An 18,590-nucleotide genomic window follows, 5' to 3' on the forward strand; every position below is an offset into this window, starting at 1 on the left:
GTCCTCACCTTACAATGATTTAACTCATGATTTTTAAATTTTACATTGGCGTGAAAGTGACATGCATTCAGCAGAAACTGTACTTCAAATTTTGTGTATTTGAGGGTTTTTCCTTTTAATTCCAATGGAGTTATCAGTCAGTGCTATATTAGTTTCAGGTGTGCAATATAATGACCCAGCAATTCCATATATTACTCAGTGCTTATCAAGGTAAGTATAATCTTAATTCCCTTCACCTATTTCATCCTTTCTCTCATTCTTCTTCACTCTGATAATCATATATAAATATTTTTTTCTATAGTTAAGAGTCTGTTTTTTGTATTCTTGCTTTATTTTTGTTATGTCTGCTTCTTTTGCTTCTTAAATTCCACATTTGAGTGAAATTATATGGTATTTGTCTTACTTTGACTGACATGTTTTGCTTAGCATGATACTCTCTAGATCTATCCATGTTGTTACAAATGGCAATATTTCATTATTTTTTATGACTCAATATTTCATTATATTGAAATGTGATATATGTATCACATCTTCTTATTCATTCACCTATCAATGGACACTTGGTCTACTTTTGAATTTTGACCTTTTCCAAGGGCTAGTGATATTCAGTATGATAGTTTCTCATGATATTGCTGAGCAGCAGCATTAAGTTGTAATTCCCAGTCAGCCACATGAGCACAAGGGTAAACAACACTTAGAACCATTTTGTACTCATACAGCAATTTGGCTTTTCTCTTTCAGTATCAATAAAGTAGTCAATAAATTACATGAGATATTTAACACTTTATTGTAAAATAGACTTTGCATTAGATGATTTTGCCCAATTGTAGGCCAATTTTAAGTGTTCTGAGGATGATCTCAGAGTAATGAGATTGAGCTCCCCATTGAGCTCCTCACTGAACATGGAACCTCCTTAAGATTCTCTCCCTCTTCCTCTGCCTCCCCCACACCACTTTCTCTCTCTCTCTTAAAAAAGGATGGTTAAGCTAAGTTATATATTTGGTAAAGTAGATATATTAAATGCATTTTTGACCTACAATATTTTTAACTTATGATGGGTTATTCAGGACAAAAGTACTGCATTGAGGAAAATCTGTATTATGTCGCATCAATCCTATCTCTTTCAATCCATTCTGTAAAAACCGCCCAGCTAAATACCATTTTTGTAGCTCTTTTCTGTGGTGCCTCAGAGACAGTGGGCTGCTTCAGGATGAATCTGAACATCTCTTTCCCAGCTAGTGACTGCCAGAAACTCATTGAATTGGATGTTTAACACAAGTTTCATACCTTTTATGAGAGGGATATGGCCACAGAAGTTGCTGCTGATGCTCTGGGTAAAGAATGGTAACGTGTTCCAAATCAGTGGTGGTAATAACAATAAGTCTTCCCCATGAAGCAGAATGTCTTGACACATGGCCATGCCTGACTACTGGGAAAAAAAAAAAAAAAAAAGGCTTGCGGAATCTACAAATTTTTCAGTCTCTCAAAAGAATATGATGTCTACCAGTATGTAGTGAGAAAGCCTCTAAAAAAAAGAAAGAGGGGATCCCTGGGTGGCGCAGTGGTTTGGCGCCTGCCTTTGGCCCAGGGCGCGATCCTGGAGACCAGGGATTGAATCCCACGTCGGGCTCCCGGTGCATGGAGCCTGCTTCTCCCTCTGCCTGTGTCTCTGCCTCTCTCTCTCTTTCTCTGTGACTATCATAAATAAATAAAAATTAAAAAAAAAAAAAAAAAAAGAAAGAAAGAAAGAAACCTGAAACCAAAGCACCTAAAATTCAGTCTCTTGTTACTCCATGTGTCCTTCAACACAAATGTCTGAGTTTTGGTCTGAAGAAACAGCATACTAAGAAAGATAAGAACGAGGCTGCAGAATATGCTAAACTTTTGGCCAAGAGAACCTAGGAAAATGGCAGGAATAGATTGCTAAGACAGAGACAGAGGCTGTCCTCTCCGAGAAGCTTCTACCTTTAAGCCTCTGTCCAGTCAAAAATGAGATTTTCTAAGAGTGACATACTAATGATATATGCTAAATAAGAACTATTTATTTCAATACATGTAAAATAATTTAATTTCATCTTAAAAATATGAAAGATGAGGTGTTAATTTTCTTAATGATGCACTAAGGCTCCATTTTCTGAATGTTTATAGGTATGAATAATTTATTTCCAAGTGATGTGGATTTTATAGATAAATATATGTGCCCAAATTATACACATTATAAAGAATTTCATTGTTCTTTTGTGTCAGTACTTGTTATTTGTGAGAAGAGACCATATTAACTTCTCCATATGTCACCCAAACTAAGTAATGGTATAGAAAACTATAGCATCTTTGTTTATAAACTTAAAATTAATATTTTCATATTTTAAAATTACATATGAACAATATTTATTGAAAACTTACTGTGTGACATGTTAGAAAAAAAACTAGAAGTTGACAAAGTATTTTCAAGATTTGAGAGATAAATAGATATCCTTATAAAAATTACTTAAAATTGGAAATTTAGGGACGCCTGGGTAGCTCAGTGGTTGAGCGTCTGCCTTGGGCTCAGGGAGTGATCCCTCGTTGGGATATCAAATCCCACATCAGGCTCCCTGTGAGGAAACTACTTTTCAGTCTAAGTCTCTGCCTCTCTCTCTGTGTGTCTCTCATGAAAGAAAGAAAGAATGAATGAATGAATGAATAAATAAATAAATAAATAAATAAATAAATAAATCTTTTTAAAAAACTAGGACTTTATACCCATCTCAGCACCTCTAAATTTTCCCATAAATATTGAGAACAAAAGTATTTTTAGTGATTTTTACAAAGATTTGTATTTTCAAAATATTTATTTAAACTAGCTTTTTCTTTTTTAGTGCCTTGTAATTTTATAGCTTTATGTGTATTTTATGTTTATACCCTACAGAGTTCATTTTAAATGTAAATAATTCAGTGATTATTTTAGGATTTAGGTTATATTTACTTGATTATATTTGAAACCAAAAAAACATTGGTTATGTACTTGCCCATTTAATTATATTGAATTTTTAAAACTTCTAGTAGTAACTCATAAAAGATTCCCACATATTTTAGTTCTTTACTTAGCTATCTCAAAACAAACAAAACGTTTTCTGTGGTCATAGCACATATTTTGAGATTCACAGATAGTTATAAACTTATTTTGACAGAAACATATTTCCCATTGCTTTCTCACTACACAGCAAGAAGGCAGAAATGGCAGAGAAGATATAGATTAGTAAATAATAAATAAATAAAAATTTACCACATGCAGAATCTTCTTTAGTAAAAAAAGGAATTTGAATACAGTGTTTGAATACAGGATGTTCCTGGTGCATTTGCCTATATTTAAACCCTGTATTTAAATAAATAAAGGTAGGAAGTAGAATGGGCCAGAACAAAATTATGGCTTTTTATTTACCTGTAGAATGGGTGGAACACATTTGCATTAGTAGAAAGAAGCTCTAGTAAATTTGAAATACTCTTTCTCTTGTTTTTAACTTTCCAGGTGCAAATTACAAGGTTGAAAAGGCATGATGAAGGGAAATGTACTTTGGAAAGTACCAATATTCTTTCCAACATGTTAAGCATTTCAAAACCATAGAAACTGGAATTTATGTGCTAAAGACTTATTTTTGGAGAGAATAAACATTGGTCCTATAGTCCTTTAGTTCTGTTGCTTATGAATTTCTCAGCATTTAATAGGCCTAAAGAGGCGGACTTAAATTTTGCTTTCAGTCATTTTGGTATTATGTTGACACTAATTTTTGTGTTGAGAGAATACACACAGATACACAGTTCAGATGTGCAATTAAATTAACACATATTTTGAACTAAAGGCATTTTTTTTCATTTGAGTTAAGTACTTTAATGAGTAAATATATATACTTTTTATTTTTATTTTTATTTTTTTTATACTTTTTAAAAAAAAAAAGATTATAGGTGACATTTTCTGAAAACTTTGCCATTTGAAAAATGTATTTTTTTCTCATAAATTTGCCAGATACAAAACCTAGGGTCACAGTTTGTTTACCTCAGGCTTTTATAAATATGTGTATATTCTTTCTTACTTTTCAATATTATAGATGACAGTCTATTAATATATATTACTCAGTCCTTTTAAGTTAAAACAAATTCTCTTCCTCTGAAAGTTTTGTATGAAATGACAAAAATTCTTACTAACATAAGAATTTTAAATATTATCTTTCAGGGGTACCTGGGTGCATTAGTCAGTTGAGCATCTGATTCTTAGTTTTAGCTCAGGTCATGATTGTGATAGAGCTCTAAGAGGGGTTCCATGCTCAGTGGGAAGCCAGTTTGGGGATTCCCTCCCTCTGCCCTTTCCCCCACTCATACTCTCTTAAATAAATAAATAAAAATTAAAATAAAATTAAAATTATTATTTTAGAAAGGGACAGAGGACCAGAAAACATAATTGAACAAATCATAGCTGAGAACTTCCCTAACTTGGGGAGGGAAACAGGCATTCAGATCCAGAATATAGAGAGATCCCCACCTAAAATTAATAAAAACAGTTCAACACCTCAACATTGCATATGAAACTTGCAAATTCCAAAGATAAAGAGAAAATTCTTAAAGCAGCAAGAGACAAGAGATCCCTAACTTATATGGGGAGAAATATTAGATTAACAGCAGACCTCTCCACAGAGACCTGGCAGGCCAGAAAGGGCTCGCAGGATATATTCAGGGTCCTAAATGAGAACATGCAGCCAAGAATACTATATCCAGCAAGGATCTCATTCAGAATAGAAGGAGAGATAAAGAGCTTCCAAGATAGGCAGAAATTGAAAGAATATGTGACCACCAAACCAGTACTGCATGAAATAATAAGGGGGACTCTGTAAAAGAAGGAAGAAGCCCAAAGAAATAAGCCACAAAAACAGGGACTGAATAGGTATTATGATGACACTAAATTCATATCTTTCAATAGTAACTCTGAACGTGAATGAGCTAAATGATCCTATCAAAAGACGCAGGGTTTCAGACTGAATAAAAAAGCAGGACCCATCTATTTTCTGTCTATAAGAGACTCATTTTAGACCTAAGGACACCTACCACCTAAAAATGGAAGGTTGGAGAACCATTTACCATTCAAATGGTCCTCAGAAAAAAGCAGGGGTAGAAATGCTCATATCATATAAATTAAAGTTTATCCCAAAGGCTGTAGTAAGAGATGAAGAGGGAGACTATATCATACTAAAAGGAACTATCCAACAAGAGGACCTAACAATCATAAATATGCCCCTAATGTGGGAGCTGCCAGGTATATCAATCAAATAATGACCAAAGTTAAGACATAGATAATAATACACTAATACTGGGAGACTTCAACACAGCACTTTCTGCAAATGACAGATATTCTAAGCACAACATCTCCAAAGAAACTAGAGCTTTAAATGAAACACTGGACCAGATGGATTTCACAGATATTTATAGAACTTTACATCCAAATGCAACTGAATACTCATTCCTCTCAAGTGCACATGGAACTTTCTCCAGAATAGACCACATACTGGGTCACAAAACAGGTCTTAACTGATACCAAAAGATTGAGATTGTCCCCTGCATATTTTCAGACCATAATACTTTGAAACTTAAACTCAATCACAAGAAGAAATTTGTGATTTAACCTCCACAAACATGTGGAGGTTAAAGAGCATCCTACTAAAAGATGAAAGGGTCAGCCAGGAAATTAGAGAAGAATTAAAAAGATTCATGGAAACTAATGAAAAGGAAGATACAACCATTCAAAATCTTTGGGACACAGCAAAAGCAGTCTTGAGAGGGAAATACATCGCAATACAAGCATCCCTCAAAAAACCGGAAAGAACTCAAATACAAAAGCTAACCTTGCACCAAAAGGAACTGGAGAAAGAACAGCAAATACAACCTACACCAAGCAGAATAAGAGAGTTAATAAAGATTTGAGCAGAACTTCATGAAATAGAGACCAGAAGAACTGTATGGAACAGAACAACAAAACCAGGAGATGGTTCTTTTAAAGAATTAATGAGATACATAAACCATTAGCCAGCCTTAGTAAAAAGAAAAGAGAAAGACTCAAATTAATAAAATCATGAATGAAAAAGGAAAGATCACGACCAAAACCAAGGAAATAGAAATGATTTTAAAAACTTATTATGAGTTGCTATATGCCAATAAATTAGGCAATCTAGAATAAATGACGCATTTCCGAAAAACCACAAACTATCATAACTAGAACAGGAAGAAATGGAAAACCTGAACAGGGCAATAACCAGGGAGGAAATTGAAGCAGTCATCAAAAACCTCCCAAGACACAAAGGTCCAGGGCCAGATGGCTTCCCAAGGGAATTCTATCAAAAGTTTAAAGAAGAAACCATACCTATTCTACTAAAGCTGTTCCAAAAGATAGAAAGGGATGGAATACTTCTAAACTCCTTTTATGAGGCCAACATCACCTTAATTCCAAAATCAAATAAAGACTCCACCAAAAAGGAGAATTATAGACCAATATCTCTGATGAACACAGATGCAAAAATTCTCAACAAGATACTAGCCAATAGGATCCAACAGTACAGTAAGAAGATTAGTCATCATGACCAAGTGGGATTTATCCCGGGATGCAAGGCTGGTTAAATACTCATAAAGCAATTAGCATGATAGGTCATATCAACAAGCGAAAACAAGAATCATATGATCCTCTCAAAAGATGCAGAGAAAGCATTTGACAAAATACAGCATCCATTCCTGATCATAACTCTTCAGAGTGTAGGGATAGAGGGAACATTCCTCAGCATCTCAAAAGCCATCTATGAAAAGCCCACAGCAAATATCATTCTCAATGGGGCAGCACTGGGAGCCTTTCCCATAAGATCAGGAACACGACAGGGATGTCCTCTCTCACCACTGCTATTCAACATAGTACTAGAAGTCCTAGCCTCAGCAATCAGGCAACAGAAAGAAATGAAAGGCATCCAAATTGGCAAAGAAGTCAAACTCTCCCTCTTTGCAGATGACATGATATTGTACATAGAAAACCCAAAAGACTCCACCCCAAGATTGCTAGAACTCATACAGCAATTCGGCAATGTGGCAGGATACAAAATCAATGCCCAGAAATCAGAGGTATTTCTATACACTAGCATGAAACTGAAGAAAGAGAAATTAAGGAGTCAATCCCATTTACAATTGCACCCAAAAGCATAAGGTACCTAGGAATAAACCTAAGCAAAGAAGTAAAGGATCTAGACATAAAAACTACAGAATACTTCTGAAAGAAATTGAGGAAGACACAAGGAGAGGGAAAAATATTCCATGCTCATGGATTGGCAGAATTAATATTGTGAAAATGTCAATGTTACCCAGGGCAATTTATACATTTAATGCAATCCCTATCAAAATACCCCATGGTATTTTCTTCACAGAGTTGGAACAAATCATCTTAAGATTTGTGTGGAATCAGAAAAGACCCCGAATAGCCAGGGGTCTATTGAAAAAGAAAACCAGAGCCAGGGGCATCACAATGCTGGATTTCAGGTTGTACTACAAAGCTATGGTCATCAAGACAGTGTGGTACTGACACAAACACAGACACATAGATCAATGGAACAGAATAGAGAACCAAGAAATGAGCCCTCAACTCTATGGTCAACTAATATCCCGACAAAGCAAGAAAGACTATAAACTGGAAAAGGACAGTCTCTTCAATAAATGGTGCTGGGAAAATTGGACATCCACACGCAGAAGAATGAAACTAGACCACTCTCTTGCACCAGACACAAAGATAAACTCAAAATGGATGAAAGATCTAAATGTGAGACTAGAATTCATCAAAATCCTAGAGGAGAACACAGGCAACACCCTTTTTGAACTTGGCCACAGCAACTTCTTGCAAGATACATCTATGAAGTCAAGGTTAACAAAAAAAAAAAAAAAAAAATGAATTACTGGGAGTTAAGATAAAAAAAAGCTTCTGCACAGCAAAATAAACAGTCAACAAAACTAAAAGACAACCTACAGAATGGAAGAAAATATTTTCAAGTGACATATCAGATAAAGGGCTAGTATCCAAGATTTATAAAGAACTTATTAAACTCAACAACAAAGAAACAAACAATCCAATCATGAAATGGGCAAAAGACATGAAGAGAAATCTCACAGAGGAAGACATAGACATGGCCAACACGCACATGAGGAAATGCTCCGCATCACTTGCCATAGGGAAATACAAAGCAAAACCACAATGAGATACCACCTCACCCCAGTGAGAATGGGGAAAATTAACAAGGTAGGAAACCACAAATGTTGGAGAGGATGCGGAGAAGGGAACCCTCTTGCACTGTTGGTGGGAATGTGAACTGGTGCAGCCACTCTGGAAAACTGTGTGGAGGTTCCTCAAAGAGTTAAAAATAGACCTGCCCTACGACCCAGCAATTGCACTGCTGGGGATTTACCCCAAAGATACAGATGCAGTGAAATGCCGGGACACCTGCACCCCGATGTTTATAGGAGCAATGTCCACAATAGCCAAACTGTGGAAGGAACCTCGTTGTCCATCGAAAGATGAATGGATCAAGAAGATGTGGTTTATGTATACAATGGAATATTCCTCAGCCATTAGAAACGACAAATACCCACCATTTGCTTAAACATGGATGGAACTGGAGGGTATTATGCTGAGTGAAGTTAGTCAATAAGAGAAGGGCAATCATTGTATGGTCTCATTCATTTGGGGAATATAAGAAATAGTGAAGAAGAATAAAGGGGAAAGGAGAGAAAATGAGTGGGAGATATCAGAGAGGGAGACAGAACATGAGAGACTCCTAACTCTAGGAAAACAAACAAGGGGTAGTGGAAAGGGAGGTAGGCAGGGAGTTGGGGTGACTGGGTGATGGGCACTGAGGGGGACACTTGATGGGATGAGCACTGGGTGTTATGCTATATGTAGGCAAATTGATCTCCAATAAAAAATATACAAAAATAAACAAACAAATAAATAAATAAAATAACTTCAAAAATTATTATTTTAATTAAAAAAATAAGGACTTTAACAAATTATTTGAAAGTCATCCTTGATACTGATTTTATTCCAAATTTAAAATTTTGATTAATATTTTGTTCTGGGGATCCCTGGGTGGCTCAGCAGTTTGGCACCTGCCTTTGCCCCAGGGTGCGAACCTGAAGTCCTGGGATCCACTTTAGTGTTGGGCTCCTGGCAGGGAGCCTGCTTCTCCCTCTGCCTGTGTCTCTGACATTCTCTCTCTCTCTCAATGTCTATCATGAATAAATAAATATATAAATCTTTAAAAAATATATTTTGTTCTATTAGTCATCTTTTAGTAAAAAAGTACAATTTCATGAATTATTGATTGTTCCTATTAATATTTTTGTTTTTAAAATAAAATATAACAAATTATTATTTTATAAATCATTAGTATATTAATATATTCCAGGTAATAAGTAAACTAAAATGCAATTAGGAAATTAAATATTAATTGATCACTTAATCTTTAGCAAGTTAGAATATAATTTGAATGATAACGTGAATACAATATTTTTCTTTAATTAATATGTGTTGAATGCCAGATATCATATTGCAGACACTGTGAAAGTACTGTGGCAATATATATGGCAAAGCCTCTTCTCTCAGTGTTTAGCATCCAGGTGGGATAAGATAGACAGTAAATACATTAACAAAACAAACACTAAGAACAAGACATTTTCAAATAGAAATAAATAATTGGAAGCAGTTTAATGTTTTTCTGGAGGAATTTTATCATATATGGGCATAGGTAATATTTTGAGATTATATGATTTCTGACCCACCTGCAGTATAATGGAGATTTGCTGGGTGGACAATAAATAAAATATGCTTTTTTAAAAAAAGATTTTATTTTTTATTCATGAGAGGCATAGGCAGAGGGAGAAGCAGGATTCCCGCAGGGAGCCCTATGTGGGACTCGATCAGGAAGGAACTCTGGGATCATGCCCTGAGCTGAAAGCAGACAATCAACCACTGAGCCACCCAGGCGTACCTAAAATATCCTTTAAAACAAAAATGAAAATCTTGTGTTTTTGTGGATATAACAATAACATATTGACTTTTTAAATTTTTTTCTTTTATATTTCAGATGTATTGAGCAATTATCTTACATAAGACAGAAGCAGAACTAGTATAGTTCCTTCAGTTATGATCTCACAGGCTTTTGCTCAGTTTACCTAAAGACAGTCTCCTTAGGAATACACTCTGTTTGGATGTGTTAGTATGATTGTCATATACAGTTGAGATTTTGGACGCTAGCTCAAAATTCAGGCAGCATTAATTTATCTACACTTAGTCTCTATAATATATTTTTAACAACGTTGTGGGGACGGTGATTGGATGGCTGTATACCTCTATGTATAATGACTTCATGGATTACATTTCTGACAAGGTAATTGATAAAAACTTAGGTGAAATTATTCTCTTTTTTAAAATTATTCTCAATTAACAAAATGAATACAGTAATATTTACAGTAATATTTTGAGTCCAACTTTTATAATACAGCATCGACACAAATAGATGTCATTCTTAGTATGAGTTTTAAGTAAAAATAAATTTAAAGGCCATAATCTAAAGGTAATAATTTTGCAGTTTTTAGGCTCCAGTACAACTACATAATAGATGTCAATTTTACTAAATCTTAGTCAAAATTATAATGGGTGGAATCAATTTAATATTGTATCTATCACTAACTAGATCTTGAATGCTATTTCCTTTGGACATGTTGAATATTTACTAAGTGCAAGAGTTTGAATCTGAGACTTGACTGGAAGGACATTGCAACTTTCCTCAGTTTCACTGTTATTACTCAGATAGCAGTGACATGAGCATGGCATCAACCACCTGCCTCAACACAAAATGGGGCCAATAGGCACATGTACTGTACAGGCATTTTAAAGTTCATTAGCAAAGAGCTGGCAAGCAGCAGCAATTTTCCCTGATAAAAATCCCTTGATCTTTTTAGAGGAAATGTCTTTTAATTGTATCTAGGAGTTCAAATGGACCACAAACCACTATAGTATATCAAGTCTCTATACAATCGTACTACTGTTTAAGTGTAGCATTTTCATTACTTCTAATTTAGTTAATTACACTTTACCTACCTAAATTCCCATGGCGGTTTTCATTGGAGGCAACAGTTAATTGCCTTGTTCCAAAGAGGCATTTTTGTGAGCTATTAAACTACTTCTGTTCTTAGTTTGGGAATGATTGCTCCCATTCCTGCTTCTGATGGATTCCTGGACTAATGTCTTAGAAGCGATTTAAGAGAAGAGGATATGTATGTTTTAATTTAGTTCAAATGTTTTTAATGTGTCAATTATGATGTCTACTAATTCTTGAAATGTTTTTATCTTATCAATTTTACCTTTTTTGTATTTTTGTAAATTGAATTTCTATATTTTCTCTCAATTAGGAACATAAATGTATGGTGTGTGTGGGGGCAAGTAACTAACAAATAAAAAATTGCATAAAAAAATGAAAGTTCATTAAGAGATTGTAATATTGAAATTAAACATAATATATAGTAATGGTAATCTGACACAGGTTATATTTACCACATGGTAATGAGAAGCCTAAATAGGACACACTTCATCTAAATAATGATAATTTCATTTTTTTTAAAGACTTTATTTATTTATTCATGGAGACACACAGAGAGGCAGAGACACGGGCAGAGGGAGAAGCAGGCTCCATGCAGGGAGCCCAAAGCGGGATTTGATCCTGGGACTCCAGGATCACGCCCTGGGCAGAAGGCAGATGCTCAACTGCTGAGCCACCCAGGCATCCTGATAAGTTCACTTTTAAATAAAAATTAGATCACTTCTCGGCCTTTTGGCTAAGATCAAGTGTAAATAAAAACTAGAAACAAAGTGTTTTGAAAGTCATGTGTAAAGAAAAACAGTGATCTATGCCAAAAACAAAATCACATCAGTTAAATTATCATGCTTAGGACCCCTTAACCCATGCCAATGTAGAAAAATAGTCTTCTCCACCTCAGTCACAGGTAGTGCATGGAAACATGAGAATGAGGAGTGCCTAAAGTTTGGAAGTCCTGACCCCAAACTGATCCTCCAGAGTTCCAAGCCATATCATGCAATAGCATCAGCAATTGTTTCCCTTACCATCACTGCTTTGCTAATGCTTGGGACACAGGCTTCTAAAAACACAGTAAAAAGCTGATGACACCTTCTGAAATTAAGGAGAAGGTGTCATTTGTTTGGGTTTCTAGCAATTGCCCTATTGGGTCAGCCAAAGGCAAGAGGAGAAGAGCATTTTCTGCTGTCCCAACTGTAAATGTCATCTTTAATGTCAGCTCCAAGATTAATTTAATAACGAATCATCTTTCTGTCCATAGCAATCTCTCTCCCCTCTTATATTTTTGCTAAATAATTTTAAATTAATATGGAAACTTTTATCTCAGCATTCAGACAATTAGACATCTCTCTCCCTCTGACCTTACCTGCTACAACTTTTATAAGACCTCAAGACCTCTTCTGATCTTCCAAGCAAGAGGTGATCATTATTTTCTCTGGCTCCATTGTTGTTTATTTGTATGTTCTATAGCATTTGCTAATCTCTTATATTTATAAAATCTTTTATATTTTTGGGGGGATAAATCTTTTCTCTCTTCCTGGATTCTAAACTCTCACAAGTCAAGGACATACTCATTTCTCGTCCTTTAATAGTCACTGAGTCATATCAATAAATTGATGATTGAGCACCTTTTTCAGATGCATTTAACTACATGCTTCTTCCAAACATGGGCTAAATTCTAACTCTGGTCTTGCAATAGACTGGTTTGTGAAATGTATGTAACCCTTTATGACTATCAACTTTTAGAAATCCAGCTTCTCTTTCCAGTTAATATTGGAATCTACTATTATCTGCATTTTATAGGGTAAAGAAGTTCACTCAGAAATTGTTATTTTATGAATGGTAAGTAAGGATGGGTTTATAGATCAAAGGAAATAGTTTAGGTCAAAATTCAAACGAAACCCTTTCTTTAGCCACTCTGACACAAATTGTTGTCAGCCTCCTGGGCTAACTTAGGTTAGAATTCCAGGGAAACTGACCCTGAGATAAATATTTGGCAGGAAGCATACCCAGGAGTGCTTTCTGAAGAAGAAAGAAAAAGTGGCAAAGAGAGAAATTAAGTGCCATTCAACCCCAAGAAACCTCTCAGCTGATCCAAAATCCTCCTTGAATTGGGATGTCTTTAAGAGTTGTTCTAAATTGAAAAGAGGGGAACGAGATTTTGTACTCCCAGTTCAGTCATCCCAAGATAGGAGCATCCCTAAGTAAAGAAACTCTTTTCAGCAGGAAGCCATAACCCAGGAAGGACCCTGCAGCCAAACCTTTTGGCAGCTAAAGAAAGTATCTAGGTTCATTCTGAGCAGCCTTCTGGTAGCACATCACAGCACTTGCTGCCTGGGGTCCTCCTCACCCACAGAAATCTGCCTCCTATCTCCAGCCTTCACCACGTCCAGCATTTTGAAATCTGAGTTTACCTGCATCTTCATCAATTCCACAGGGGATAATAAACTTTTTGTGTTTCCCCACATAAGGTGTCACCTTTCCCTTCTAGTTGGGAACAACATTTATGAAAACAGTAACACTTCATAAAAAAAAACCTTTGCCTAACAACACCCTTGGTGAGTGGTACAGATTATGCATCATAAATTACATTTTCTCTTTTTTTTTAAGATTTTATTTATTCATGAGAGACACAGAGAGAGGTAGAGACACAGGCAGAGGGAGAAGTAGGCTCCATGCAGGAAGCGCCGTGTAGAACTTGATCCTGGAATCCTAGAATCAAGACCTGAGCCACCCAGGTACCCAATTACATTTTCTCTTTTTACATTATACAAATTTTTTTTTTCATAAACTAGAACTTTTTTTATTTAAAACCTTTACTAAGCATGATTTATTTCTTTGGATATACATATCAAACTAACTTAGATAAAGAATGAGTCTTAAATCTGCCCCCTTTTTTTTGCCTCTCATAGTGAGAAAAGAATCTGGATATCTGAAAGAGGGTCTCTGGAATAGCAATGAGATTCAGGAATATAGAAGTCAATGACTTTTGCATGAGTGACAAAGCCAAAATAATAAAATAACAAGTCCATTTGTGTGAAAATCATTTTTCTGAAAGCCTAAATATTTATCTTCATTATATTAGAAGTATAGGAAGAGAAATCTCAAATTAGATTTTAGCAAAGTGAAATTGTACAGGAAAATTATTTATTGAACTAGATAATGACTCCTAGTATCAAGCTAGTTCAGACATTATGCATATTAAGCATTTCTACAGGAAAGCAGTAAACTAATGAATGCTGCAAATGATTGCCTTTCACAAAATATCAGATAAAAATAGGTCCAGAAATATCAAGGCACAATTTAGGCAGATTCCAATTTGTCTCTTCAAAGGGGTGAGCTGAACCCCTTCTTGAGAGAAATTTGTTTTTTGTTACCTGCACTGTTTCCGTCCGTTTCTGTTTTCAAATTTGTTGTGATTTTTTTTTCTTCTTTTCCAGCTAGGCAGCTAATTTAAGCCTGAATATTTTAATGTAGCCCTCAGCACAAATGTGTAATAAGGAGTCCCTTAAGTAGTCCAATCCTACTCTTTTGCAGAAGTACTCAACCTTGCTTTTTCTTTGCTAGACACGGCCTTTTGTTTTCTTATTCCTTGATATCACATTGAACACCCAAGAGTAAATGTTCAGTCCCAACCATCTGGCTCGTATTGTCTAACAAATAACAAACCACGCTTTCCTTTTGATTCTCTTTTAAGGTTAAAAATATTTTAACATTTTTGCATAGATAGCAATTAATAAGACACGTTTCAGCTCTTGACATGATAATATAAACTGAAATAAAGAGATATACTCTAAGAGTTTACTTAAGTTGTGACTTGTTTTGTGGTCCCATGTTATATTAGCTCATTGCTGATTACTTGAAGAGGTGCATGGGCAGGCTTCTGTCTTGGAAACTGCAAAGCTCACTATCTTGATAATATCGTGAACTGGATTATGATTATAAGATTAATGACAGTGCACTGTGTCAGCTGCTCTCTACTGGATGGTGCCAACAAGGAATTTTGAGGCCAACATCCACGGTCTTGGAAGCTAACATAGATACCTTGTTAAGGATATCTTGTTATCCTAGATTTCAGAAAGGCTGAAAACCGAAGTTTTCTTGGTTTACAATCATTCCTCTCCGTATATTAGTTTTCAGAAATTATAGCCTATGCTTTTTAATATGTGTGTGTTTGTGTGTGTGTGTGTGTGTAAGAGAAAAAAGAGGGGGGGGATATATAAAGGAACATTTCTCTTTTATTTAAGATTTAAAGACCCACTCAAATTCAGAAGTTTAAGCTTCAGTACCTTTTTGCTCAATGAGTACTTTCATAATTGAGTTGTGAGTAGTTTTGATGGAGACATGTTAATTCTGCCTTTTTAAAAATTTTAAGTGCTAACATTCAATAATGAAAGGAAAATTGGAAAACAGACATTGGTCTTATGTTTTTCTCAATAGTGTTTTCTGTCCTGCATGTGAGAAAATGGATGCTAAATTTTTCACCAATACTTACCAAACAACAAGGAAACCATTATCTTCTGACATATGATCAGTTGTGTTATGCTGACTACTTAATTCTGAGTATGATCAGCTTTTAGAAAAATCCAATGGTTTTCAATTTAATAACTAAAGATTTACTTTATATAAACCACAATTCATTCAAATAACAATATTAAAAGCACATCTTACACATATATTTATGTTCTTCTTGAAGATTGAAAGATAATTACCTCAAATAATGTTTTATCTGTATGGGCAGCTTGTATACTCACATGAAAGTTTTCTTTCCCTTTGAGAGATTCACAAAATTTGTGATATCACTTTAACTTCTCAAACTGATACACATTTGACATAGTAAATTGTGAAAAATGTAAAACTGTGAAATGAAATTAAAACATGAAATTGTGAAATTAAAATGCAAAATAGTGAAAAAGTGTAAAAAATATTTTCATAGTTCATTCATGTTTATAATATCATTTACCCTCTCAGATTGATATACATTTGACATTGCAAAAATTGTGAAGTTTTGAGAAAAGTATTTTAAAAAGTAGACTCTTATCAAATCTCCTATCCACCACTGTTTTTAAACATTGTAATAAATATATATGAAAGTATCCGGTTATTTTCAGTCCAAATTAGGAGAAAACGAACTTAAACAGAAATATCAAGTTCTTATTTCTGCTAAATGTTTTACATGAGTAATTTCAATAGGTCAGAAGGAATCTTATACAGTGTTCAATATACAAAAAATAGACCATTGGTTTCAGGCGTTGAATAGCTGTATAACTTGGATTAATGCTTTGGTCCATGTTGGTTTAGGATTATAGCAGTTATTGTAATTAAAAGTTGACATGGTCTGACTTTCAAGAAAAATCATTTGATCAATTTGATAGAAAATGTATCTATAATTCCACCTGAAAAAAAATATCTGTGTATCAGAACTGGGAGATTTTGAAACTAAATATAAGGCAAAAATATTTTAAGAAAAACTGATCATGTTTCTAAAATTTTTTTTTTAAAGATTTACTTATGTATTTGATCAAGAGAGCATGAGTGCAAGAGGAAGAGAACGAGAGAAAACATAAGTGGGGGAAGGGGCAGACACAGGAGAGAGAATCCTTAAGTAGACTCCCCATTGAGTGTGGAGCCTGATGCAGGGCTTGATCCCAGGACCCTGAGATCATGAGCCAAAGTCAAGAGTTGGGTGTTTAACAACAACAACAACAACAACAACAACAACAACAACAGAAAATAAGTGTATAAATGCATGAAAATATGAAGGGATATAGCATGTTCAGAATTAGAAAGAAGTTTGGGGTGGGTAAGGCTATCAGAAAACCTTAAGCAACTCTAAACATTGGAAATATACACCAATCAAGTGTTGCCAGTTTTCTCTCTAATGACCACAGGGATATTTCTGGAGGTATACAATGCCTAAAGTTTTCTGATTTGTTTTGTTTTTTTTGTTTTTCTATTATTTTTCCCCCATATAGAATATCTTTGTTTCCTTAACCTGGAAATTTTTTATCTAAACTGAAAGTTTCTATTCAAGTATTAAAATCATCTTTGCCTATATCTGCTTAAATTATCTGTTTTTTGGGTGTTTTTTTTTTTTTTTTCATATCTGGATTCCTCAGGAGACTGACTACAATGGCTTAATAACAAAATTTTACCAGAGAATGTTATAAGTGACTGGTGCATAGAGACAAACAAATATGCACTGAGTAAATGAATACATAAATGAATTAATAAATACCTGAATGAATGAAACTTGAAAGGACAAATGTATGCATAAATAAATGAATTTAGATAACAAAACAATTCATTAGTTTGGATTATGTTATATTATTTCCTTTCTACACCTTTTAAAAAAATATTTATTTATCTATTTGAGAGAGAGAGAGAAAGCATGAGTGGGAGGGGCAGAGGAAGAGAAAGAGAGACTCTCAAGAAAACTTTGCACTGAGTGCAGAGCCCATGCAGGCTGGATCTCTTTGACCTGAGGCAAAACCAGAGTAGGCCATTTAGCAGAATATGACACCCATGTTCCCCTTCACTTCTTTTTTTTTTTTTTAGTTAGATAAAGATGAAAGAATTCTATATGAGAAGTTTCCTTGGGTGCCTGGGTGACACAATCCGTTGAGCTCCTCCTGACTTGAGTTTGGCTCAGGTCATGATCTCAGGGTCATGGGACTAAGTCCCAAGTCCCCAAGTCAGTCTCCGTGCTGAGTAGGGACTCTGCTTTGGATTCTCTGTCCTTCTCCCTCCACTCTTCTCACCACTCTCTCTCTCTCTCTTTTCCTCTCAAATAAATAAATCTCTAAGAAAATAAGAGAAGTTTTCTTAGCATTCTTTGATTCCCATGGTGTCTATTTTACTATTAGAAGTTTCCTTAACATTCTTTTATTCAAATGGGATCCATTTTACCATCTAGATCTTTTTTCGATCATAGAAAATAAAATAAGTAACAATAATAAAAAATTATTTAACACTTAACTAAAATTTTCAACAAGTATGCATGCTTTCATGTATGTGTATGTATGTATACCTATATGCATATACAATCTTAATATATTTAATAAATCTGAATAGAGAAATGTATAGAAACACAATGAGACAAAAGGCAATTACATAATTGCAAAAGATTATTATTATAGCTACACATAATGTCATAATACTATTATATTATAAAAAAAGAAAGGTGAATATACTTTATTAATATTGTTTTCTTGCAGGTCTTCTGAGAGGAATATGTGTAGAGAAAATATGCTCATGCTAAAAGGAAAATTTTGAGTAGATTATTAGAAGGTGATGAAATATTCTGTTTTTTCAATGAAAATGAAAATGTGGGGATCCCTGGGTGGCGCAGTGGTTTGGCGCCTGCCTTTGGCCCAGGGCGCGGTCCTGGAGACCCGGGGTCGAATCCCACGTCGGGCTCCCGGTGCATGGAGCCTGCTTCTCCCTCTG

This window comes from Canis aureus, chromosome 14 (assembly GCF_053574225.1).
Source record: "Canis aureus isolate CA01 chromosome 14, VMU_Caureus_v.1.0, whole genome shotgun sequence".
NCBI classification, from domain to species: Eukaryota; Metazoa; Chordata; class Mammalia; order Carnivora; family Canidae; genus Canis; species Canis aureus.